This window comes from Lagenorhynchus albirostris, chromosome 9 (genome assembly GCF_949774975.1).
Source record: "Lagenorhynchus albirostris chromosome 9, mLagAlb1.1, whole genome shotgun sequence".
Taxonomy (NCBI): Eukaryota; Metazoa; Chordata; class Mammalia; order Artiodactyla; family Delphinidae; genus Lagenorhynchus; species Lagenorhynchus albirostris.
In genome coordinates, this window is record NC_083103.1 from 82,048,680 (window position 1) to 82,074,074 (window position 25,395).

At 36.9% G+C, this 25,395-nt stretch overlaps 1 protein-coding gene across 1 annotated transcript in view; it reads left to right on the forward strand.

Annotated features, from left to right (window-relative positions):
* Positions 1-25,395, forward strand: part of GRIA4 (glutamate ionotropic receptor AMPA type subunit 4) — a 509,744-nt gene that overhangs the window by 295,604 nt on the left and 188,745 nt on the right. The window lies entirely within an intron of this gene.

Sequence of the window (25,395 nt, forward strand, 5' to 3'; positions counted from 1 at the left end):
CAATAAAGGAGACTCAGAGATTGCCTGGACAACTAAGACCACTTCACAGATAATACCTCTGGACTTTCACATGACCTCTCCCATTGATCATTTTTTTCTGTCAATGGTTTTGATCAGTTCTCAATTACAACATAAGAGAAATTCAAAAATTATGAGCTGCTTGCAATGCCTTATTTACCTCTGTTGTCCCCAGAACATAGGCTTACAGCTGACCCCTATATTTTGGTTTGACTGCAAAGTTCTGGTTTATACCTGACACCCTGGTGTAATATTAACAGTGCCCCCTTTTACTCTTGAAAATATCTCAGTTTGCATGATAAATTGTATAATCATTCTACCTATAAGCAAGGTTAAATATTGTTGGGCTAAGAAATGACCAATCCAGTCTGAATGAATTTGAGATGCAGATCCCTGTCAGCCATGCTTGAAAAAATTTCAGATTTTTCAACGGATGAATAGTCTATTACTAGTGATCAAGATGGCAAAGTAAGAAGATCCTGAGCTTAATCTCCTCCAAAGGACAAATCAAAACTACAACTACATATAAAATAATGATCTCTGAAAACAACCTGAAGACTAGCAGAGCAGCTCTTCTACAATTAAGGATGTAAAGAAAAAACCTCACCAGGATGGCTAAGAGAAGAAGAAAATTGATCTAATCAGGATCCACAACCCCCAGCAGGCAACCCAAAAGAGAAAGGGGCTATCACAAACTCAGAGGTCCTCCCTAAGAATCAAGGGGCTCAAGCCCCACATTGGGCACCCCAACACCAGGGGCCATCACCGGAAAGATGAGCCCCATTAACTGGTTTTGAAAACCAGTTTACCACAGAGAGAGACAGAGGGCTGTAGGAAACCAGACTTTGCTCTTGAAGGGCACAAACACAAATTTACTCTCTCCAAGTCCCAACACAGAGGCAGCAGACTGAAAAGCACCTGGTACTCTAGCCAGCCTGCCAAGTCCACCCTAGCACACCCCCAGCCCATATTTGGCTCCAACACCCCCTGCCAAAGCTGCAACTCCCAGTGCACCCCAGGAGAGGGCCTATCCCATGCCAGGCTTCAGCTCTAGCTGCTCCAGCTCCAGCACCCCTACCAAGGCAGCAATCCTGGTGAGTCCCAGAAAAAGCCTCAGCCCACACTTATTTCAGCTATAGGCCTCCCACAAAAGCCACTGAGTATATGTGAGAATTAAGTAAGCACTCATGAACTATGGTTCATGCAGTTTCTTCTTAGAGGGAATGCTTTCATTTGTCAAAGAAAAGAAGAAAAATAATTGATCATTAACTAGTCATGATGTGTTTGTCTGTAAAATAAATGATAAGAATAAGTTCCTGATGACAATATTTAAATACTTTGGGAATCTACATATACATACTTCTTTTGTATATATAATGGTTCTTTGTTAATAATTCTAAAAATTAGGAAACTTGTATTTGGAATTTGGAAAACAAACCCCATTTTTAAATTACTGATTTTTCTAATGTCCATTGCATGTAAATTGTTTTGACATCTGCAGTTAGTTTTGAAGAAGAGAAGAAGAAATTATTTTTACATGTATTCATATGAAATTTCAGAAAGTATTTTCATATCTATTCATAACTTGATTCTTAACAAAATGGAACTGAGATGGTTTTAAAACATAATGAAAATGTATATACATAATATACTATGGAATTCACATATATGCAATTACATATTTACGTAATTATACATATATGTATATATGCATTACATATATATCTGAATATCACACACACATACATGTATATTATTTTAAAAGAAATAAAAGACAAAGGCATGAAAAAGAAGGAAAGAACAACTATGGAAACACAAGGGCTAATACAGTTATAATAATTGAATATAGCATTTGTCCTGAACTGCTTGGTAATCAGTGGGGACAAAAGGAAAAGTATTGATTGTGTAATCCCTGTTACCATAAAATATTGAGTTTACAAGTTCTCCAAGAAGGATCATCCTGATGATGAAGTCATAAAAATAGGTTAAATGTGAGACTTATTTGGAGGACATTGGGTAAAAAATATTTTCTTTAGAGATAGTTTACAACAAATGCAGAAATGGTCTAAATAGTGTTTCTCAATAAAAGTTGAGTATATAATATTATAGGATATTTGTTAACCCAATTCTGTAGGTGGGGCTAAGCAGGTGCCATCCAGTAACCTATTTTGACACAGGCTATACTGTAAAATGTGTAAGCAACTAAAGGGTAAAACTAATCAACCTGTTTTTCTCTATCTGTACTTAATGAAAGGATAGCAGATTATTCAAGTATATTTAATGAGCTCCTAAAACACTGTTTTTTGTTTCTTATTACTGACTGAGACAGCATCCATATGTTTTGAGAATCAGATGATCAGGTGGCAGGATAAGATATTTTATTTTGAATGCCGAAAAATTACAGAAAAGTTATCCCTATCTCCCTGCAGAAAATAATTTGTAGACAAGGCTGGAATGTTTCCCACAAAGCATCTTTGTACCTGTCAAGTCAAACATTTGTATACTTGCTTGACTGTAACCCCAAAGTTCCAAATCATAAGGGAGAAATATTTAGATTTGGAAAACTTTAATAACAAGTATTAAAACTGATCCACTTGAGTCACTGAAAATCCCCTATTGAGGTCCCTATAGACTATCTGGCTATGAAGCACTTAACCATCTGGTGTGCCTGCCAGCCTGGGTGAACTAGAAAATATACTCAATGTAATTTAAAACTTGCTGGATGAAGTTTTGTAGAATTAAACAATTTAATTTTGGATAATGTCTAACAAATATAATTTTAATTTTGACAGATTTTTTTGGTCAAGTAAGCCAATCTTTGTGGCAGCAATTGGATAACAAAAACCTTTGTCTTTTCAAATCATATCTGTTTCATAAAAATGATATATTACTAACATAATGGAGAAGGTTTGCTTATTATTTATTATAAAATAGCCTTTGTCGAAAATGTAAAAGGAATACAAGATCATTAAGGTACAACCCAAAAATAAGGAGGGCCAGAATACAGCTCTTTTTTGTACTCTTTGAAATTATAAACTGTTGCAATAGATCTTCTTAATTTTTGAAGCAATATTAAAATGTAGCATATTTGGAAGTAGTGATATCTTGGATAAAGGCTTAGCTCACAGGCTTTTCTGACCACAGAAAGAAATAATCACACAGCTAAAGTAACGAACTGTCTTATGAAATTTTTGGAATTTATATTAAGGTGAGAAATGTAACAGGATAGGTAAAATAATCATACCTATAAATACCTTCTACGAAACTTGTATTTCTTTGGACTCAAACTACTTCAGTTAGTTGTGATCCTGGGAGGAAACAAACAGTGCACTGTAACTGGCTAATTGCTATGGTCTGAATGTTTGTGTTCCACCCCTTTCCAAAATTCATATGTTGTAATCTTTGGGGTTTTTTTTTGTTTTGTTTTTGTGTTTTACATCTTTATTGGAGTATGACTGCTTTACAATGGTATGCTAGTTTCTGCTTCATAACATAGTGACTCACTCACACACACACATATGTCCCCATATCCCTTCCCCCTCCTATCTCCCTCCCTCCCACCCTCCCTATCCCACCCCTCTAGGTGGTCAAAAAGCACAAAGCTGATCTCCCCATGCTATGCGGCTGCTTCCCAGTAGCTATCTATTTTACGTTTGGTAGTGTATATATGTCCATGCCACTCTCTCACTTTGTCACAGCTTACCCTTCCCCCTCCCCATATCCTCAAGTCCATTCTCTAGTAGGTCTGTGTCTTTATTCCTGTCTTACCCCTGGGTTCTTCATGACATTTTTTTTTCTCTTAGATTCCATATATATATGTTAGCATACGGTATTTGTCTTTCTCTTTCTGACTTACTTCACTCTGTATGACAGACTCTAGGTCCATCCACCTCACTACAAATAACTTAATTTCGTTTCCTTTTATGGCTGAGTAATATTCCATTGTATATATGTGCCACATCTTCTTTATCCATTTATCCGATGATGGAGACTTAGGTTGTTTCCATCTTCTGGCTATTGTAAATAGAGCTGCAATGAACATTTTGGTACATGACTCTTTGAATTTTGGTTTTCTCAGGGTATATGCCCAGTAGTGGGATTGCTGGGTCATATGGTAGTTCTATTTGTAGCTTTTTAAGGAACCTCCATACTGTTCTCCATAGTGGCTGTACAAATTCACATTCCCACCAGCAGTGCAAGAGTGTTCCCTTTTCTCCACACCCTCTCCAGCATTTATTGTTTCTAGATTTTTTGATGATGGCCATTCTGACTGGTGTGAGATGATATCTCATTGTAGTTTTGATTTGCATTTCTCTAATGATTAATGATGTTGAGCATTCTTTCATGTGTTTGTTGGCAGTCTGTATATCTTCTTTGGAGAAATGTCTATTTAGGTCTTCTGCCCATTTTTGGATTGGGTTGTTTGTTTTTTTTGTTATTGAGCTGCATGAGCTGCTTGTAAAGTTTGGAGATTAATTCTGTGTCAGTTGTTTCATTTGCAAATATTTCTCCCATTCTGAAGGTTGTCTTTTGGTCTTGTTTATGGTTTCCTTTGCTGTGCAAAAGCTTTTGAGTTTCATTAGGTCCCATTTGTTTCTTTGTTTTTTTTGTTTCCAGTTCTCTAGGAGGTGGATCAAAAAGGATCTTGCTGTGATTTACGTCATAGAGTGTTCTAACTATGTTTTCCTCTAAGAGTTTGATAGTTTCTAGCATTACATTTAGGTCTTTAATCCATTTTGAGCTTATTTTTGTGTATGCTGTTAGGGAGTGATCTAATCTCATACTTTTACATGTACCTGTCCAGTTTTCCCAGCACCACTTATTGAAGAGGCTGTCCTTTCTCCACTGTATATTCCTGCCTCATTTATCAAAGATAAGGTGACCATATGTGCATGGGTTTATCTCTGGGTTTTCTATCCTGATCAATTGATCTATCTTTCTATTTGTGTGCCAGTACCATACTGTCTTGATTACTGTAGATTTGTAGTATAGTCTGAAGTCAGGGAGCCTGATTCCTCGAGCTCCGTTTTTCATTCTCAAGATTGCTTTCGCTATTCAGGGTCTTTTGTGTTTCCATACAAACTGTGAATTTTTTTGTTCTAGTTCTGTGAAAAATGTCAGTGGTAGTTTGATAGGGATTGCATTGAATCTGTAGATTGCTTTGGGTGGTAGAGTATTTTCACAGTGTTGATTCTTCCAATCCAAGAACATGGTATATCTCTCCATCTATTTCTATCATCTTTAATTAATTTAATCAGTGTCTTATAATTTTCTGTATACAGGTCTTTTGTCTCCTTAGGTAGGTTTATTCCTAGATATCTTATTCTTTTTGTTTCAATGGTAAATGGCAGTGTTTTCTTGATTTCACTTTCAGATTTTTCATCATTAGTGTATAGGAATGCCAGAGATTTCTGTACATGAATTTTGTATCCTGCTACGTTACCAAATTCATTGATTAGCTCTACTAGTTTTCTGGTAGCATCTTAGGATTCTCTATGCATCGTATCAGGTCATCTGCAAACAGTGACAGCTTTACTTCATCTTTTCCAATTTGGATTCCTTTTATTTCCTTATCTTCTCTGATTGTGTGGTTTTAACGTCCAAAACTATGTTGAATAAGAGTGGTGAGAGTGGGCAACCTTGCCTTGTTCCTGATCTTAGTGGAAATGCTTTCAGTTTTTCACCATTGAGGATGATGTTGGCTGTGGTTTTGTCATATATGGCCTTTATTATGTTGAGGAAAGTTCCCTCTATGCCTACTTTCTGCAGGGTTTTTATCATAAATGGGTGTTGAATTTTGTCAAAAGCTTTCTCTGCATCTATTGAGATGACCCTATGGTTTTTCTCCTTCAGTTTTTTAATATGGTGTATCACATTGATTGACTTGCATATATTGAAGAATCGTTGCATTCCTGGAATAAACCCCACTTGATCATGGTGTTTGATCCTTTTAATGTGCTGTTGGATTCTGTTTGCTAGTATTTTGTTGAGGATTTTTGCATCTATGTTCATCAGTGATATTAGTCTGTAATTTTCTTTCTTTGTGTTATCCTTGTCTGGTTTTGGTATCAGGGTGATGGTGGCATTGTAGAATGAGTTTGGGAGTATTCCTCCCTCTGCTATATTTTGGAAGAGTTTGAGAAGGATAGGTGTTAACTCTTCTCTAAATGTTTGATAGAATTCACCTGTGAAGCCATCTGGTCCTGGGCTTTTGTTTGTTGGAAGAATTTTATTCACAGTTTCAATTACAGTGCTTGTGATTGGTCTATTCATATTTTCTATTTCTTCCTGATTCAGTCTTGGCATGTTGTGCACTTCTAAGAATTTTTCCATTTCTTCCAGTTTGTCCATTTTATTGCCGTAGAGTTGCTTGTAGTAGTCTCTCATGATCTTTTGTATTTCTGCACTGTCAGTTGTTACTTCTTTTACTTCTTTTTCATTTCTAATTCTATTGATTTGAGTCTTCTCCCTTTTTTTCTTGATGAGTCTGGATAATGCTTTATCAATTTTGTTTATCTTCTCAAAGAACCAGCTTTTAGTTTTATTGATCTTTGCTATTGTTTCCTTCATTTCTTTTTCATTTATTTCTGATCTGATCTATATGTTTTATTTCCTTGTGCTAACTTTGGGTTTTTTTCTTCTTTCTCTAATTGCTTTAGGTGCAAGGTTAGGTTGTTTATTCGAGATGTTTCTTGCTTCTTAAGGTAGGATTGTATTGCTATAAAGTTCCCTCTTAGAACTGCTTTTGCTGCCTCCCATAGGTTTTGGGTCATCGTGTCTCCATTGTCATTTGTTTCTAGGTATTTTTTTATTTCCTTTTTGATTTCTTCAGTGATCACTTCATTATTAAGTATTGTATTGTTTAGCCTCCATGTGTTTGTATTTTTTACAGATCTTTCCCTGTAATTGATATCTAGTCTCACAGCATTGTGGTCAGAAAACATACTTGATACAATTTCAATTTTCTTAAATTTACCAAGGCTTGATTTGTGACCCAAGATATGATCTGTCCTGGAGACTGTTCCATGAGCACTTGAGAAAAATGTGTATTCTGTTGTTTTTGGATGGAATGTCCTATAAATATCAATTAAATCCATCTTGTTGAATGTATCATTTATAGCTTGTTTTTCCTTATATTTTCATTTTGGATGATCTGTCCATGGGTGAAAGTGGAGTATTTAAGTCCCCTACTATGAATGTGTTACTGTCGATTTCCCCTTTTATGGCTGTTAGTATTTGCCTTATGTATTGAGGTGCTCCTATGTGGGGTGCATAAATATTTACAATTGTTATATGTGCTTCTAGGATCGATCCCTTGATCATTTTTTGGTGTCCTTCTTTGTCTCTTCTCATAGTCTTTATTTTAAAGTCTATTTTGTCTGATATGAGAATTGCTACCTCAGCTTTCTCTTGGTTTCCGTATGCATGGAATATCTTTTTCACCCCCTAATTTTCAGTCTGTATGTGTCTCTAGGTCTGAAGTGGGTCTCTTGTAGACAGCATATATATAGGTCTTGCTTTAGTATCCATTCCGCCAGTCTGTATCTTTTGGTGGGAGCATTTAATCCATTTACATTTAAGGTAATTATCTATATGTATGTTCCTATTCCCATTTTCTAAATTGTTCTGGGTTTGTTATTGTAGGTCTTTTCCTTCTCTTGTGTTTCTTGCCTAGAGAAGTTCCTTAAGCATTTGTTGTAAATCTGGTTTTGTGGTGCTGAACTCTCTCAGCTTTTGCTTGTCTGTAAAGATTTTAATTTCTCCATCAAATCTGAATGAGATCCTTGCTGGGTAGAGTAGTCTTGGTTGTAGGTTTTTCTCCTTCACCACTTTAAATACGTCCTGCCAGTCCCTTCTGGCTTGCAGAGTTTCTGCTGAAAGATCAGCTGTTAACCTTATGGGGATTCCCTTGTGTGTTATTTGTTGTTTTTCCCTTGCTGCTTTTAATATGTTTCTTTTGTACTTAATTTTTGACAGTTTGATTAATATGTGTCTTGGCGTGTTTCTCCTTGGATTTATTCGGTATGGGGCTCTCTGTGCTTCCTGGAGTTGATTAACTATTTCCTTTCCCATATTAGGGAAGTTTTCAACTATAATCTCTTCAAATATTTTCTCAGTCCCTTTCTTTTTCTCTTCTTCTTCTGGAACCCCTATAATTCGAATGTTGGTGCGTTTAATGTTGTCCCAGAGGTCTCTGATACTGTCCTCAGTTCTTTTCATTCTTTTTTCTTTATTCTGCTCTGCAATAGTTATTTCCACTATTTTATCTTCCAGGTCACTTATCCATTCTTCTGCCTCAGTTATTCTGCTATTGATCCCATCTAGAGTATTTTTAATTTCATTTATTGTGTTGTTCATCGTTGCTTGTTTCATCTTTAGTTCTTCTAGGTCCTTGTTAAATGTTTCTTGCATTTATTCTATTTCCAAGGTTTTGGACCATCTTTACTATCATTATTCTGAATTCTTTTTCAGGTAGACTGACTATTTCCTCTTCATTTGTTAGGTCTCATGGGTTTTTATCTTGCTCCTTCATCTGCTGTGTGTTTTTCTGTCTTCTCATTTTGCTTATCTTACTCTGTTTGGGGTCTCCTTTTCACAGGCTGCAGGTTCCTAGTTCCCATTGTTTTTGGTGTCTTCCTCAGTGGCTGAATTTGGTTCAGTGGGTTGTGTAGGCTTCCTGGTGCAGGGGACTAGTGCCTGTGTTCTGGTGGATGAGGCTGGATCTTGTCTTTCTGGTGAGCAGGTCCACATTTGGTGGTGTGTTTTGGGGTGTCTGTGGACTTATTATGCTTTTAGGCAGCCTCTCTGCTAATGGGTGGGCTTGTGTTCCTGTCTTGCTAGTTGTTTGGCATAGAGTGTCCAGCACTGTAGCTTGCTGGTCTTTGAGTGAAGCTGGGTGTTGGTGGTGAGATGGAGATCTCTGGGAGATTTTCACTGTTTGATATTACATGGAGCTGGGAGGTCTCTTGTGGACCAGTGTCTTGAAGTTGGCTCTCCTACCTCAGAGGCACAGCACTGACTCCTGGCTGCAGCACTGAGAGCCTTTCATCCACACAGCTCAGAATAAAAGGGAGAAAATAGAGAGAAAGAAAGAAAGAAAGAAAGAAAGAAAGAAAGAAAGAAACAGGATAAAAGAAAATAATATAAAGTAAGATAAAATAAAATAAATTTATTAAAATAAAAAATAATTATTAAGAAAAAAGATTTTTTTAAGTAAAAACAAAAAAAAAAGTAGGATAGAACCCTAGGACAAATGGTGAAAGCAAAGCTATACAGACAAAATCTCACACAGAAGCATACACATACACAGTAACAAAAAGAGGAAAAGGGGATAAAATCATAAATCTTGCTCTCAAAGTCCACCTCCTCAATTTGGGATGATTCTTTGTCTATTCAGGTATTCCACAGATGCAGGGTACATCAAGTTGATTGTGGAGCTTTAATCCGCTGCTTCTGAGCCTGCTAGGAGAGATTTCCCTTTCTCTTCTTTGTTTGCACTGCTAACGAGCTTCTGCTTTGGATTTGGCCCTGGCTCTGCATGTAGGTCACCGGAGGGCGTCTGTTCTTCGCTCAGACAGGACAGGGTTAAAGGAGCCACTGATTTGGGGGCTCTGGCTCACTGAGGCCGGGGGGAGGGAGGGGTACGGATTGTGGGGCGAGCCTGTGGTGGCAGAGGCCGGCGTGACGTTGCACCAACCTGAGGCGCGCCGTACGTTCTCTCAGGGATGTTGTCCCTGGATCCCGGGAGCCTGGCAGTGACGGGCTGCACAGACTCCCCAGAAGGCAGGTGTGGATAGTGACCTGTGCTCTCACACAGCCTTCTTGGTGGCGGCAGCAGCAGCCTTTGCCTCTCATGCTTGTCTCTGGGGTCCGCACTTTTGGCCGTGGCTCGCGCTTGTCTCTGGAGCTGCTTTAAGCAGCACTCTTAATCCCCTCTCCTTGCGCACCAGGAAACAAAGAGAGAAGAAAAAGTCTCTTGCCTCTTCGGCAGGTCCAGACTTTTCCCAGGACTCCCTCCTGGCTAGTCGTGTTGCACTAACCCCCTGCAGGCTGTGTACACGCCGTCAACCCCAGTCCTCTTCCTGCGCTCTGAGGGAAGCCCGAGCCTCAGCTCCCAGCACTGCCCACCCTGGCGGGTGAGCAGAAAAGCCTCTCGGGCTGGAGAGTGCCTGTCGGCACCCATCCTCTGTGCGGGAATCTCTCCGCTTTGCCCTCCACACCCCTTTGTTGTGCTCTCCTCCACAGGTCCGAAGCTTCCCCCCTCTGCCACATGCAGTCTCTGCCCGCGAAGGGGCTTCCTAGTGTGTGGAAAGCTTTCCTCCTTCACAGCTCCCTCCCACTGGTGCAGGTCCCATCCCTATTCTTTTGTCTCTGTTTATTCTTTTTTCTTTTGCCCTATCCAGGTACGTGGGGAGTTTCTTGCCTTTTGGGAGGTCTGAGGTCTTCTGCCAGAGTTCAGTAGGTGTTCTGTAGGAGTTGTTCCACATGTAGATGTATTTCTGATGTATCTGTGGGGAGGAAGGTGATCTCCATGTCTTACTCTTTTGCCATCTTCCCCCTCTCCCATATGTTGAAACCTTAACTCCCAGTGTGAAGGTATTAAGAAGTGGAGCCTTTGGAAAGTGATTAGGTCATGAGGGTGGAGCCCTCATGATTGGGATTAGTGCCTTTAAAAGAGATCCCAGAGAGCTAGCTTACTCTCCTTCTCCTCCTGCCATGTGAAGTTACAGTGAGGAAAGAGCTGTCAATGAGTAAGCTGGCCCACACTGTGGGCCATGATCTAATATGTCCCAATGCCATGGTCTTAAACTTCCCAGACTCCAGAACTGTGAGAAATAAATGTTTGTTGTTTAAAAGCCACTCAGTTTATGTTATTTTTGTTATAGCAGCCAGAGCAGACTGAAACAGTAATCAAGAACTGCTTGAAAAATTGTTGGCAGGGTTTAGGGACACCAACAAGAGAAAGGATTGTGCTATATCCTCAAGCTAGCAACAGCATGGAGACTTTACATCCATAAGTGTGACTGCACAAGTAAGTGGATGATATGTTTGTATGGAGAGTGTAGCTGTATGGAGAATGCTGAATGGCAGGTTATTTAATGGATGCGGTCACCTCACATTGACCTGGCAGGAAAGGAATCATGGAAAGAATAGCCTAACCTCACTCTTCTCCAGCTCTTTGGTATTCTTGCAACTGACTTCCTTTAATCAACTCAACTGGAAGTCAAATATCATAAATTCAGACCACATTGGTCAGGCTTCTCTTCCATCAACCCAAGGCAAGATGGGGAAAAATGAAAAGTGTATCTACTAACCCCAAACTCCCAATCCATCCCTCCCCCACTCCCCCTCCCCCTTGGAAACCACAAGTCTGTTCTCTATGTCTGTGAGTCTGTTTCCGTTTTGTAGATAGGTTCATTTGTGTCATATTTTAGATTCCATGTATAAGTGATATCATATGGTTAGCAGATAAAAACTATTATATATAAAATGGAAAAACAACAAGGTCCTATTTTATAGCACAGGGAACAATATTCAATATGCTGTGATAAACTATAATGGAAAAGAATATTAAAAAGAATGTATACATATGTATAACTGAATCACTTTGCTGTATAACAGAAACTAACATAACATTATAAGTAAACTATACTTCAATTTTTTAAAAAGTGTATCTGGATGGACAATCCAGCACAATTCCCAAAGAAACACTTAGCATAAAATCTGAGTACAGATAACTAACAAGATAATAAGTCTATAGTTTTGAATTTACAAGCTTGCCTTTTTAAAAATGAATAGCTAATTGAGTATTGGAGTGGTTAATTTGGCAATGATGCTGAACTACCTGTTTAAACAAATCAGCAGCAGCAACACAGCCAAAGTAGTTTTAGTGTGAAGTGATGGATCAAATGATGTAGGACCAGTGTACATGCCTCAGATAAGGAGAGTCTAAGCTATATAAACTTGGAAGCAGTTGTTCTAGGACTAGTAATCTAAGATAAATAGAACCTCAAACAACAGTAGCGATCCCTTCCTTTCTGCAACCTCGACTACTAAAGATATGTTATGGATATAAATACCTCAAGATTTACATTCATAATTAGCCTTAAAAACAAACCCTAGGATTTCCTACTGGAATTTATCATTCTCAAAAAAATTTTAACAAAGTTTCTAAAAGGATTTGTACCTAATAAATCAGTGTATTTTCTGTGTTCTATATGTCTTATTGCCTTACTAAACTTTCCAGTTTTAGAGAGATGATAATGAATGTTTTCCCAAATAGAAAGCAAATAAAATGGTTTAACATTATGAATATCTATTGACACATAATACAGAACTACCTCTATGGAGTTGAAACAGTTGAAATGGAGCATTAGAAGCCATATATTGATTACAATATTGTTTACAAGAACAAAAAAGAGAACAATCTTAATAAGGATACAAATGAGCTTTAGAAAACCATCATGAAATAATATTAAGCAGCCTTTAAAATAGTGCTTGTTAGGTTTTTAATAGCAGAGATAAATAATTATTTTAGGAAACAAAAATATGCATACAACATTAGCATTCATGTTGGTGAGAATATAAATAAGAAGAACTAGAAGAAATTCAATAAATATTAAAAGATAGTTTGGATTGTGGATATATGGTTGACTTTTTAAAATTTTTATTGGAGTATAGTTGATTTATAATGTTCTGTTAGTTTTATGCAAAAGCACATTTATTTTATATGATTAAATCTCTCAAATGGCACATTTGGTTTATTTTCAAGTTTAAGATATTCTTTGTTCATTTACATTTACATTATTTAGGAGCCTTTAAAGTTTTTAGACTGATGCTTGAATGTAAAGACCTAAGTAAATGTGTGCATGTGGACACATACACAAGCACACAGCCACATGCAAAGAAAAGAGAAATCAGTTTGATTTTATGTGCAGTTTTAAATGTACATGGAAGGATTTTTGCCAGAAAGAGAATACTCCAATACTATTTGGTTTCTGTTTATAAAAGCCAAAAAGCTATATTGCAATTTAGTAATTACACATTTATTGAAAACAAAAATGATTTGTAACATTTTAGCCTGTTTTTTATTGCTCACCAATTTATTAATTAACATTGATTTGATCTGAGTTACATTTTAAAATGAAAAATTATGTTGTTGTTTATAATAAGAAAAAAAGTTGAAATAACCTAAATGTTAAATAAAATTTGACACACCATGCAATGGCATACTCTGTTACCATTAATAATCATGATATAGTTCTATGTTTTTGACCTGAAAAGATACAAATGATCTATTATTAAAGAAAAATGAGGGTTACAAAAAAAACATGTGCATAGAAATTATATTCTTCCCTCCAGGACCATGCTGCACCAGTGATCATTTTGAATGACCAGTATTACATGATTTGTTAAATATTTTGGATATCATGTCTATATGTACAGTAAATCATTTTGTAAAGTGAAATGTAATTAGTGTAAATAATCTTAAGTGTAGTAAGATGAAATGATTACTGAAGAAGGGAAGGAGGGTTAGATGGATGGGGAGAAACAGAAAGAAATAGAGGAGAAAGAGAATGAGAAGAATGGGAGAGAGAAAGAGAGACTTCTGGATCCTCATTATATGTGTAATATTTCATAGTCTCTAGTCTTCAGCTACTGGTTTTGCCATTGACTTCTTAAGAGGTGTCTAGCATCTCCTCTACCTAAGACTCAGTTCCCTTATTTATAAAATGAGAGTTTTCTTCTCTCTTTAAAATTTTATGATTGCTAAATATGAAAATAGCGCTCAGCCGCATTCAGTAACTACTCAGCCATATTCAATAATTTTAAATTATTTTCCTACAGGCCTCCAACATTTACAAACACACCTTCCCATTCCCTACCTGGGCCACTTGTGATCATTAGCTTACATTTGGTAGCATAATAATAGTTGCTTTGCATTTAGTGCAATAATATTTGAAACATGGCATCATAATACAGTAGAAGTATACTCAGAGAAAGATATACCATGATTTTAGCGTTCAGTCTTATCTTTCTTGGATCCAAAGCAAAACAGGAGACATGTTTAGCTAAATTTTTATTCATACTGTTTTACAAAAGGATCTAGATTAGGAAGATCTAGATTCGGATCTTGATTTAGAGAGGCAAACTCTTTCTTCATTTGCATTATAAAAGGAATTTATCAAGGTTCTTTCTTCTACAAGGGTCATTAAGTATGCTTTATTACCTGCAAAATATCTGATGCTGAGGTCCAAATAAATAAGTAGAATATAAAGATTCATATCTGATAATTAGATCGTTAGTGAATAGCATATTCTTTAGATCACTTTCTTCAAATAGTAACTGCTAGCTGGAATTTTGTAACAGGAATATGAGACAGTGATATGCAGGAAAGTATACTAATTTAGAAGTCAGGAGACCTCTGTTTTAGTGTCTACCATACCTAGCACTTACATCTTGGTAAGTCCTTTTTTTGGGGGGTGGGGGCCTTCATTCCCTCAAGTTCAAGAATTTGGACTACATTATCCCTAAAGTCTCTTTGGGTTGCAAATAGTCAATGAGATCTTAGATTTGCTAGGGGAGCAGAATTGTATTCCCAATTGCAGAGAGAGTCTATATACTTCATGTAAAATATATACAGATGGCAAAAATCAACATTCTGTTACAAAATTCAGAAATCCAACTTATACTCTCTTCTGGACCCAAGACCACCCCACATCTACAAAGAGGTGAGTCCCAGGAAAAAAATAAGTCTTTTTTGAACTCTAGAGTTTTTCAATTTGATTAAAAAAAAAAAATTTTTCCCCAGATTGTACTGAAATAGTGCAATCTACAAACATTGCTAGAATTATCAAGGGGATATCATAAAATGCAACCCATGTTTAAAGAAGTCAGCATTATTTGAGGAAATATTGCATATAGACTCATTTAATTCTAAGTATCTATCTGCAAATGGGCATAATTTCAGAAATGGACTATAATATATTTTCACAAATCCCAGCACTAAAAGCTTTTTAGAACAAAGACAATAGTTGAGTTCAAGTATTATCTTTCTTTTTTTTCTTTTTTTTTTTTTTTTGGCTGTGTTAGGTCTTCTTTGCTGTGTGCAGGGATTCTCTAGTTGTGGCAAGCAGGGGCTACTCTTTGTTGCAGTGTGCAGGCTTCTCGTTGTGGTGGCTTCTCTTGCTGTGGAGCACAGGCTCTAGGTACACGGTCTTCAGTAGTTGAAGCATGCCACTCAGTAGTTGCAGCATGTGGGCCCCTAGAGTGCACGCGTTTCAGTAGTTGTGGCACTCAGACTCAGTAGTTGTGGCAAACGGGCTTAGTTGCTTTGTGGCATGTGGGTTCTTCCTGGACCAAGGATCGAACCTGTGTCCCCTGCATTGGCAGGCAGATTCTTAGCCACTGTGCCACCAGGGAAGTCCAAGTATTATAATTACATTCATAACATTATGAGCCTTGAGGGAAACTTGGTGTTTAAAATAGTCAGTATATAATATAATTCAAATTTTACATTTTAAAAACACATAATGAAGAAATTTGTACCAACTTTATGAATTAATTCATCAGATGCTTTATAATAACTAAACTAATAAAAATCAAATTCACTAACACAACTAATTTGATAGTGACTTATTAGTTTCATCAGAATGAACCTTGAAAACCTTGAGTTTCAGTCAAGATGTCAGTGGTACATAGACAATCTATAGATTGTTGATTCAGAAACCAAAGCAGACACTGATTTACTGACTTACTGCCATATTGATTGAAAAAAATGAATAGCTTGATCTGACTTTTCATCCTGACTATATAAACTTGGCTCAAATTTCTTACAATAATAAAAATGTATACAATTGTTTCTAAATCCATTACAATTTTCAGGCAACCGTATTCTAATTAAAAATACTAGTACTTTTTGGTTTTACTATCTTAATACCTATTCAAATAAGTCGCCGACATTAATCCCTCCATCAGCAAAAGGCATCCCATACTGTGATTCAAGTATAACTTATGAAATATTGCTGTAGGGTTTTGTGACTCCTTCTAGAAGGGAAGAACTTGGGCAAGCATATAGATTGATCTAAATAGTAATTCAAAAGCTTTTCCACCAGCGTTTACCTAATTCTATGATTTAATGTTTGATATCCTTACAGAGAGAAAGCAGTTGATGGTATGTCCTGAGCAGTGCCAGGGATGACATCATTAACCAAACTTGACCACAGGACAGCATTCACAGGCTACTGTCAAAGAAGAAACTTTGTGTTATTGTGATCTTTTCAGTGGTTGTAACATTTGGATCAGATCTGCCAGAAATTGTTGGGGAGTCGGTACTGAAGGGAAGGTACTTCACTTCTCTGTGAACCTGGAATTAAAGCAGCAAGCATATCCCCAGCATGAATAGAGGACACAGCACTCCTTGGAAATATCCATGGTACCTAAGAGTGCTTCACATTCAGGGATATTTCTGTGGCAGAAATTAATTCTTAATAAGGGGATAAAATTAACCCAAACAGAATAGAGTTGTTTCTTGTATTACAGACCATATCATAGAGGAGAATAAAAGGCAGACTTTAATATCAGACAGAATGAGGCTCTACCAATCAATAGCTAAGTAGTTTGGGCCAAGAATTTAACTTCTCTATCATCAGTTTTCTTTATACAAATTGAAGACAATAAAACTATCACCATGCTCATAAAACAATTACTACAGTCTATTATGGATTATGTAGACAGTCAATAATTGTTAGTTATTTTTATTATTATCTTTATTATTATTATGCTTGATCAAATGAGGGAGGGGTTATATAAAAAGGCAGGATTTTTACCCTGCCATTCAATTCAATATAACTCATACTGACCATATTCTTTCCTTTGTGTGAAAAAAAAAAAAAAAAAACTAGAGAAACAAAAATGAATAAGAACTCATCTCATACTTAATGAGAGCTAGACAGGTAAACTAGAAATTGCAATTATTGTAATTCAAACCCTTGAGATAAATAACTGTGACTTACTGTATACTTAGTACTTTCAAAAGTAGCATATAGTGCTTACTTGATAAAAAATTTAATTAATTCAGTGAGACATGAGGTATAATTATTGTACAGATAGCTAGGGAAATATAAAGAAAAAAGACAACAACTCAATATAGGAAGGTCAGAGAAGTCTAAAATGGCCTAAAGCTAAAGCTAGACTTAAAGTAGGATTAGAAGTTGCAAATGAGGATAAAGAATACAGACTCTCTTAGCACAAGGAACTGCCATTGCAACGCATTAAGGCAAGAGAGAACCTGGTTTATTCAGCAAACTACCAATCTTTAGTATTACTTGAGTGATGCATACTTAAGAAAGATTGGTTTGGAAAGATAAGCACCCTTCCCACTGTCATCTCCAGTCATTTCTGTCCTGTTCTTCCTTCATTTTTCTTCAAAGTATTTACCATCTCTTGTCATTATACTATAAATGTATCTGTATATTTGTTTGTCTGGCTCAGCCACTGGAGTGTAAACTTCATGAAGGTAGGCATCTTTTACTGTTTTTATTATTTCAATACCTGCAGCCTCTAGAGCAATGGCCTGACATATAGTAGACCCTCAGTAAATATTCATTGAATGAAAAATGAAAGAATAAGTAGGGATTTGCTTATTAAAGACCTTAAATATAATATTTAGGAAGAAATATCAGGATTGACTTGGTATAAGGGTAGAGAAGAGTGCCAAGTCTGAGAGTATCTCCTGGGTTTCTGACTAAAGTGACTGAGTAAATGGCTAATAACCAAATATGGATTCAAGAGTAAGAGTTAAGTTTTTGTTTTCATTTTTGTGATGGTGTCGGATGTTGAGTCATACATTATGATTCTCCCAGAGTTGTAGTGAGGAATTCCCTCACCTATCAAGAATTCACAAAGTATTTCCCTCAAAGGTACAATAGCAGTCTACATTCATTCTACCATAAGGAATGAAGCTGATTTTTATTAACAGCTACAGAGCAAACTATTATAACTAATAAAACCCTACATTATCATCTTCATTGCACGGAAGTCAAAAGTGGACAATTGAGAAATTCAAATAACCTGCCTCAGAACCATATAGTTGAAATGAGAAAAACAAATTTTTGCAGTTGAACATAACTGAGTCTTCCACTGAACCCATCATTTGTCACCTGGCATGCTGTTGAAGAAGTTTCTCTTTATTTAGATGATGAACTCAGTATCGTTTCCCTACTAAACAAATTTAATAGTGAGTAATTAAATGTATTCATGCTCATGGTCCCTGCCATGAGTTTACAATTACTTCTTGGAACTGAGCTAGCCTCAGTGGGATATAAAAATTAGGTTAATCATATGGTGAATACTTACTTCATCCTGTGCTTGTCCCTACTAGAAACAGAAATTGTCTCACTAATTGTATGCAAATTCTTTCACCAGAATCATCACAGAAAATTATGCATTGCTACTCCTTTTCTAAAGAGAAGACAAAAGTAACATTTTAAAATATCACTTTCAAATCAACACAAATGAATTGTTTTGGCTTTGTGTGTAAAAGCCAGATCCAAATTAATATTATTTATAGTACACAATTTGGAATTTAAATCTAATAAACTGATATTTAATATGTTGTGAAACACTTCTGTATGTTTTGTTGCTAGTGATGTTTTCATGATTAATTAAGGAGATATATTGGCCTCAAACTTCAACATAGTGTATTGATGAATAAGTTAATTGCTGTTTTAAGAACCAGAATTCTATGTATAGCATTGGCTCTCCTGCATCCTTAACCAATGAACCAACTTTTCAGGGTTAGCTGAGGATCTGTTTTTATGAACCAAAAGTATGCCTGTTTTTATCATTCAGAATATAGTCCTTTCTAAAATGGATTTCACAATTTCTTTAATTCTACGTTTTTTGAGACTTATTTTAGCCTTTATTAATGACTCAAGAAGGTTGCTATGAAGACTGATCATGAAAACTTTAGAGCAATTTCCAGGGATAACCTAAGGACTTGCTGAGGTGTGCAGGGCTCTTGGCTCATACCACTCATGACCTCCCTCCGCCCCAGTTTGGGAGTTTTTGCATTTACTTGTCACATTCTTTTAGGGTCTAACTATATAAACTAAGTCATTTTCATATCACTTTAATTCCACTGAATATTATTTATTATAGATTCAGAAATTAGATTGAACCATAAGACATTTGCCGAAATTTGAATATTTTAGACTAACAGGAATGACAACTTCTTATAGTTCCACCTGATATAATGAAAAATCTCCTGACTCTTACATAGATAAATACAGAATGAGGGAAAATGTATAGAATTTAGAGAAAAGCAAGCAACTGACATTCTCCTTTCTCTGTATTTTTTTTCAGAACCTATCTAGATTAGAGGAGTTATTCCATTACACCTTTATTAATTTTAGTAGCGTCCTATTTGGACTATCTTTCTCTCTTCTCTTTCTACTGTATCCTTCATTTCCTCTAATACTATAAATTCTAATATACTGAAAGCAATTTTTTTTTTTTTTGAGGTACTCGGGCCTCTCACTGCTGTGGCCTCTCACGTTGCGGAGCACAGGCTCCGGACGCGCAGGCTCAGCAGCCACGGCTCACGGGCCCAGCCGCTCAGCGGCATATGGGATCTTCCCAGACCGGGGCATGAACCCGTGTCGCCTGCATCGGCAGGCGGACTCTCAACCACTGCGCCACCAGGGAAGCCCCTGAAAGCAATTTTATAAATTTGTCTCCTCTCTGCTCCAAAATCTCCAGAGTTTCCCTGTTGACAATGGAGTAAAATTTAACTTTTAGTAGTTTATTATTCAGAAGTTTCACTGAGTGCTTTTTAGTTGCCAGGCACTCTTCTAGCACTGTGAACAAAACAAAATCTACCTTCATGAGCTTATATTCTAGTGCGGGAAATAGACAATAAACAAGGCTAACTGAAAAAAATATATAGTATGTTAGATGGTGATGTTAGGGAAAAATAAAGCAAAAAAGGGCAATAGGAAATCTCAGGACAAAAGTTCGGAGAAAGTAGCCTAGGATGGGCCCACTGAAGAGGAAGCATTTGGGTAAAGACCTAGAGGAAATGAAAGAATAATCCTTGCAGACCCACATTGGAGAGAGCACACGAGGGCAAAAGCCTGAGTTAGAGTATCACCTGTCCGGTTATTGCAACTGCAAAAAGGCAAGTTTGCTACTGACTTCTGAGAACGAGAGTAAATGAGGTCAGAGATGTGGGGCTATGCAGGCTACTGTAAAGAATCAGTGAGAAGCTTTGGGCTGTGAGTGATATGATCTGACTTGCTTGCTGTGACTAGTCTGAAGGAGGCAAAGGCCGAGCAAGGAGACTTGTAAGGAGATAATTGTAATAATCCAGACAAGAGGCAATGTGACTTGGACCTAGATGCTGGCAGTGGCTATAGGGAGAAATGGTCAGATTCTTGATATATTTTAAAGATAGCACTGACAGAATATGCTGAAATATGAGATGTGTTTGTGAACAAGAAGAGTTGATGATGACTGTTATTTAAAGGCCTTCACAACACAGCCTCAACCTTCCTGCCTAGTTTTATCTCCTGCTTTCCCTGTTCACTAAAGTGTGGTGGAAAAGTCCCTAAAATTAAAAATGGAAGGCCTGAGTTCAAACTGTGGCTCTGCCACTTATTAGGGTAATGATTTGACATAAATCACATAATCTATCTTTATGTCTATATCTCCACTTATATGGCGGGGATAATAATACCTACTTCACAAGGCTCTTAGGTGATTCAACTGTATTGTAAAATGATAATAAAGCATAATATAGTTTATGAATCTACTACTCTAGAAAACTAGTCTATTAACTATTAATAATTTATTAAGTATTCTTTTTTTGTTTGTTTTGTTTTGTTTTTTGCGGTACGCGGGTCTCTCACTGTTGTGGCCTCTCTCATTGCGGAGCACAGGCTCCGGATGCGCAGGTTCAGCAGCCATGGCTCACAGGCCTAGCCGCTCCACAGCATGTGGAATCTTCTCAGACTGGGGCACGAAACTGTGTCCCCTACATCGGCAGGTGGACTCTCAACCACTGCGCCACCAGGGAAGCCCCTATTAAGTATTCTTTAAGCTTCCACCGCTCTGTCTTTGCCTTATGCTGCAGTAACTCCTTCCTCTTCACCATCTCCACCGATTAAACCCTCCCTGTCCTCTAAGGACAAAATCATAGTACAGGTCATTCTCTCTGCAGTGAAGTTCTCTCTGAGGGGCGCTATTCCTCCTCTCAATTCAACACTTTGCTTTCCCAAAGTGTTGGTATATAACTTTAATATGAAAATTAGGTCTTAATGTAAGGCCAGAAACTATCAAACTCCTAGAGGAAAACATAGGCAGAACACTCTATGACATAAATCACAGCAAGATCCTTTCTGACCCACCTCCTAGAGTAACGGAAATAAAAACAAAAATAATGGGACCTAATGAAACTTCAAAGCTTTTGCACAGCAAAGGAAACCATAAACAAGACCAAAAGACAACCCTCAGAATGGGAGAAAATATTTGCAAATGAAGCAACTGACAAAGGATTAATTTCCAAAATTTACAAGCAGCTCATGCAGCTCAATAACAAAAAAACAAACAACCCAATCCAAAAATGGGCAGAAGACCTAAATAGACATTTCTCCAAAGAAGATATAGAGACTGCCAACAAACACATGAAAGAATGCTCAACATCATTAATCATTAGAGAAATGCAAATCAAAACTACAATGAGATATCATCTCACACCAGTCAGAATGGCCATCATCAAAAAATCTAGAAACAATAAATGCTGGAGAGGCTGTGGAGAAAAGGGAACACTCTTGCACTGCTGTTGGGAATGTGAATTGGTTCAGCCGCTATGGAGAACAGTATGGAGGTTCCTTAAAAAACTACAAATAGAACTACCATATGACCCAGCAATCCCACTACTGGGCACATACCCTGAGAAAACCGAAATTCAAAAAGAGTCATGTACCAAAATGTTCATTGCAGCTCTATTTACAATAGCCCAGAGATGGAAACAACCTAAGTGCCCATCATCGGATGAATGGATAAAGAAGATGTGGCACATATATACAATGGAATATTACTCAGCCATAAAAAGAAACGAAATTGAGCTATTTGTAATGAGGTGGATAGACCTAGAGTCTGTCATACAGAGTGAAGTAAGTCAGAAAGAGAGAGACAAATACCGTATGCTAACACATATATATGGAATTTAAGAAAAAAAATGTCATGAAAAACCTAGGGGTAAAGCAGGAATAAAGACGCAGACCTCTTAGAGAACGGACTTGAGGTTATGGGGAGGGGGAAGGGTGAGCTGTGACAGGGCAAGAGAGAGTCATGGGCATATACACACTAACAAACGCAGTAAGGTAGATAGCTAGTGGGAAGCAGCCGCATGGCACAGGGATATTGGCTCGGTGCTTTGTGACAGCCTGGAGGGGTGGGATGGGGAGGGTGGGAGGGAGGGAGACGCAACAGGGAAGACATATGGGAACATATGTTTATGTATGACTGATTCACTTTGTTATAAAGCAGAAACTAACACACCATTGTAAAGCGATTATACCCCAATAAAGATGTAAAAAAAAAAAAAAAAAGAATCAACTCTAAGGAAAAAAAAAAAAAAAAAGAAGATGTGGCACATATATATAATGGAATATTACTCAGCCATAAAAAGAAATGAAATTGAGCTATTTGTAATGAGGTGGATAGACCTAGAGTCTGTCATACAGAGTGAAGTAAGTCAGAAAGAGAGAGACAAATACCGTATGCTAACACATATATATGGAATTTAAGAAAAAAAATGTCATGAAGAACCTAGGGATAAGACAGGAATAAAGACGCAGACCTACCGGAGAACGGACTTGAGGTTATGGGGAGGGGGAAGGGTGAGCTGTGACAGGGCGAGAGAGAGTCATGGACATATACACACTACCAAACGTAAGGTAGATAGCTAATGGGAAGCAGCCGCATGGCACAGGGATATTGTCTCGGTGCTTTGTGACAGCCTGGAGGGGTGGGATAGGGAGGGTGGGAGGGAGGGAGATGCAAGAGGGAAGACATATGGGAACATACGTATATGTATAGCTGATTCACTTTGTTATAAAGCAGAAACTAACACACCATTGTAAAGCAATTATACCCCAATAAAGATGTTAAAAAAAAAAAGAAAATTAGGTCTTAAGTACTTTAAGTGTTTAATATGAAACAAACATTATTTGAGTGACTGTTAATTCATAAATCTATATTTTAATCTCCTTATGAAGATATAATGGTTGTATTTTATGCAAGTTTGAATTGTGAACTTTATATATTGTGATATTAAAAAAATAGGTAAAATCAGAATTGTGAATTTTATGTAGTGTACTATAAAAAGTAGATAAAATCTCAATTGATGAGCAAAATAGTAACTATATAAATTATGCTAGATATCTATTTCTTTAGGAAATTGGTCTTCAGTCATTTGGCTTTAAAATTACACAAATTTTTCAAGAATGCTTTTCTTGCATAAAAAGAGATTCCCTTATATTATAAAAAGATATTGATAAATATCCATAGTGCTGAGGAGATAAAAAATGCTACAAACAAGCTTGAAAAAATATCCAATTATTCTTAGGGAATATTCAAAATCTACAGAGATGGGCTCTTGAAAAATTGATGTTTATAGCAAGAGAGAAAAGTGGGTTTCTCAAACCTGTCTCAGAATTTAGCATACTGCTTTGGGTGATGAGGGAGGTGACTGCAAAGACCATATCATTAGAAGTTACTTGACATCTGAAATCCAAATAGAAAAATATTCGTTTCTTCAGGAGATCAAAAAGACCTAAGAGTTTCTTCTGAAAACAAGTAAAATGAACACCAGAAGAACAGATTGTCATTATGCTCAAATCTTCCTTCTCCTTGTTCCTTATGTTTCAACAATAACCAAGTTGATTTATTCTGCCACTTTAATCTAGAAATTACTCTCCTTCCTTATTATCTCTCACCTGGATTACTTCAATATGGCCTCCCAACTGGTTTTCCTGTTTTTTGTGTTACCTTCATCCATTGTATCCTTCACACCTTAGCTAAACAATCCCTCTAAAACACATGCAGTTCTGTCAGTCTCTTCTTAAAGTTCCTGAGGAGTAAAGGCCAAATTTTATAATATGGTAGAGAAGGCCCTTATGAGGTGTCCCTTTCTTGTTACCTCTCCAGCCTTTGAAGCTCTTCCCACAGTCCACACCAATTTTCCACACGCTCCTTGTTCTTCCAAACACACAACATAATCTGAAGCATTTGAAGTTCCTGAATGTGACCTGCCATGCTTCTTCTGATCCTCTTGACATCCTGATTCCTCTCTATGAAATTCCCATTAATTTATTTCTGTGTTCAGACAACTTTGCTGAGCATCTACTGAGAACCACTAGACTAAATACTGAGCACAGAAATACTCACTACTTTCATGGAGCCTACAGTATGGGAGTGGGGGGAGGAGAGGGAAGACACTAATCAGATCATCATTCAAAATATATGGTTAGAAACTGGTAAAAAAAAATCTCTGAAAGAAATGTACAGAAAGCTACAAGAGATTATATGAGGAGTAAGTGATCTAGTTAGAAGGTAAGTGATGTCTAAGGTGAGGTCTGAAAAATGAATAGAAGGCAAAAATGGAAGGAAATAGTCTTTTAAAGGGAACACTAGCATGTGTAAAGGCAATGAGGTGGAGATGCATGCTACCTTTTAAAATATCTGAGAAGGACAATGCTGCTAGAGGTTAGAAAGCAAGAAGAATAATGGTACAAAATGAGACTAGAAAGAGAAGGAGGAGACAAGTATGACCAGATTTTGGTATGTAACATAAAAGAATAGGAAAACATTGAAAGCTTCATTCAAGGAAGTACCATAGACTTTCCAGACAGAAACAAACTAGACAAAGATTAGTCTAGTTGCCATGTAAACAAGTGAAATAAAATTCTCCAGTGGTCTAGTTCTAGAAAAGCCCAAGAGAAATAAGAAAATAACGCATGCCTGGGAGGAGGAGTTTAGTGCCTTGAACCTGTGGCAAATAGTTGAAAATATTTGCTATATGCCTGTATAAATAAAGATTAGGTTCAGTTGCAACTGACAGAAAACTTTAAAGTTTTAAAGTATCAAATTCCCCTGTATGATATCTCTGAATTAAATATGGACACTACAATGTAGTGGTCAAGAGACAATAAATGTTATTGTCAGAAAATACAAGAGGACTTAGGGAAAATCTAAGACCCAAAATAACCATCTTTGAAGAAGGATTTTCTATTTTTACTCTTGATTTTTTGTAGAAAAGGGAAAACTCAAGACATTCCATCTTACCTCAGGTTTATATGTATGGCTTCAAAC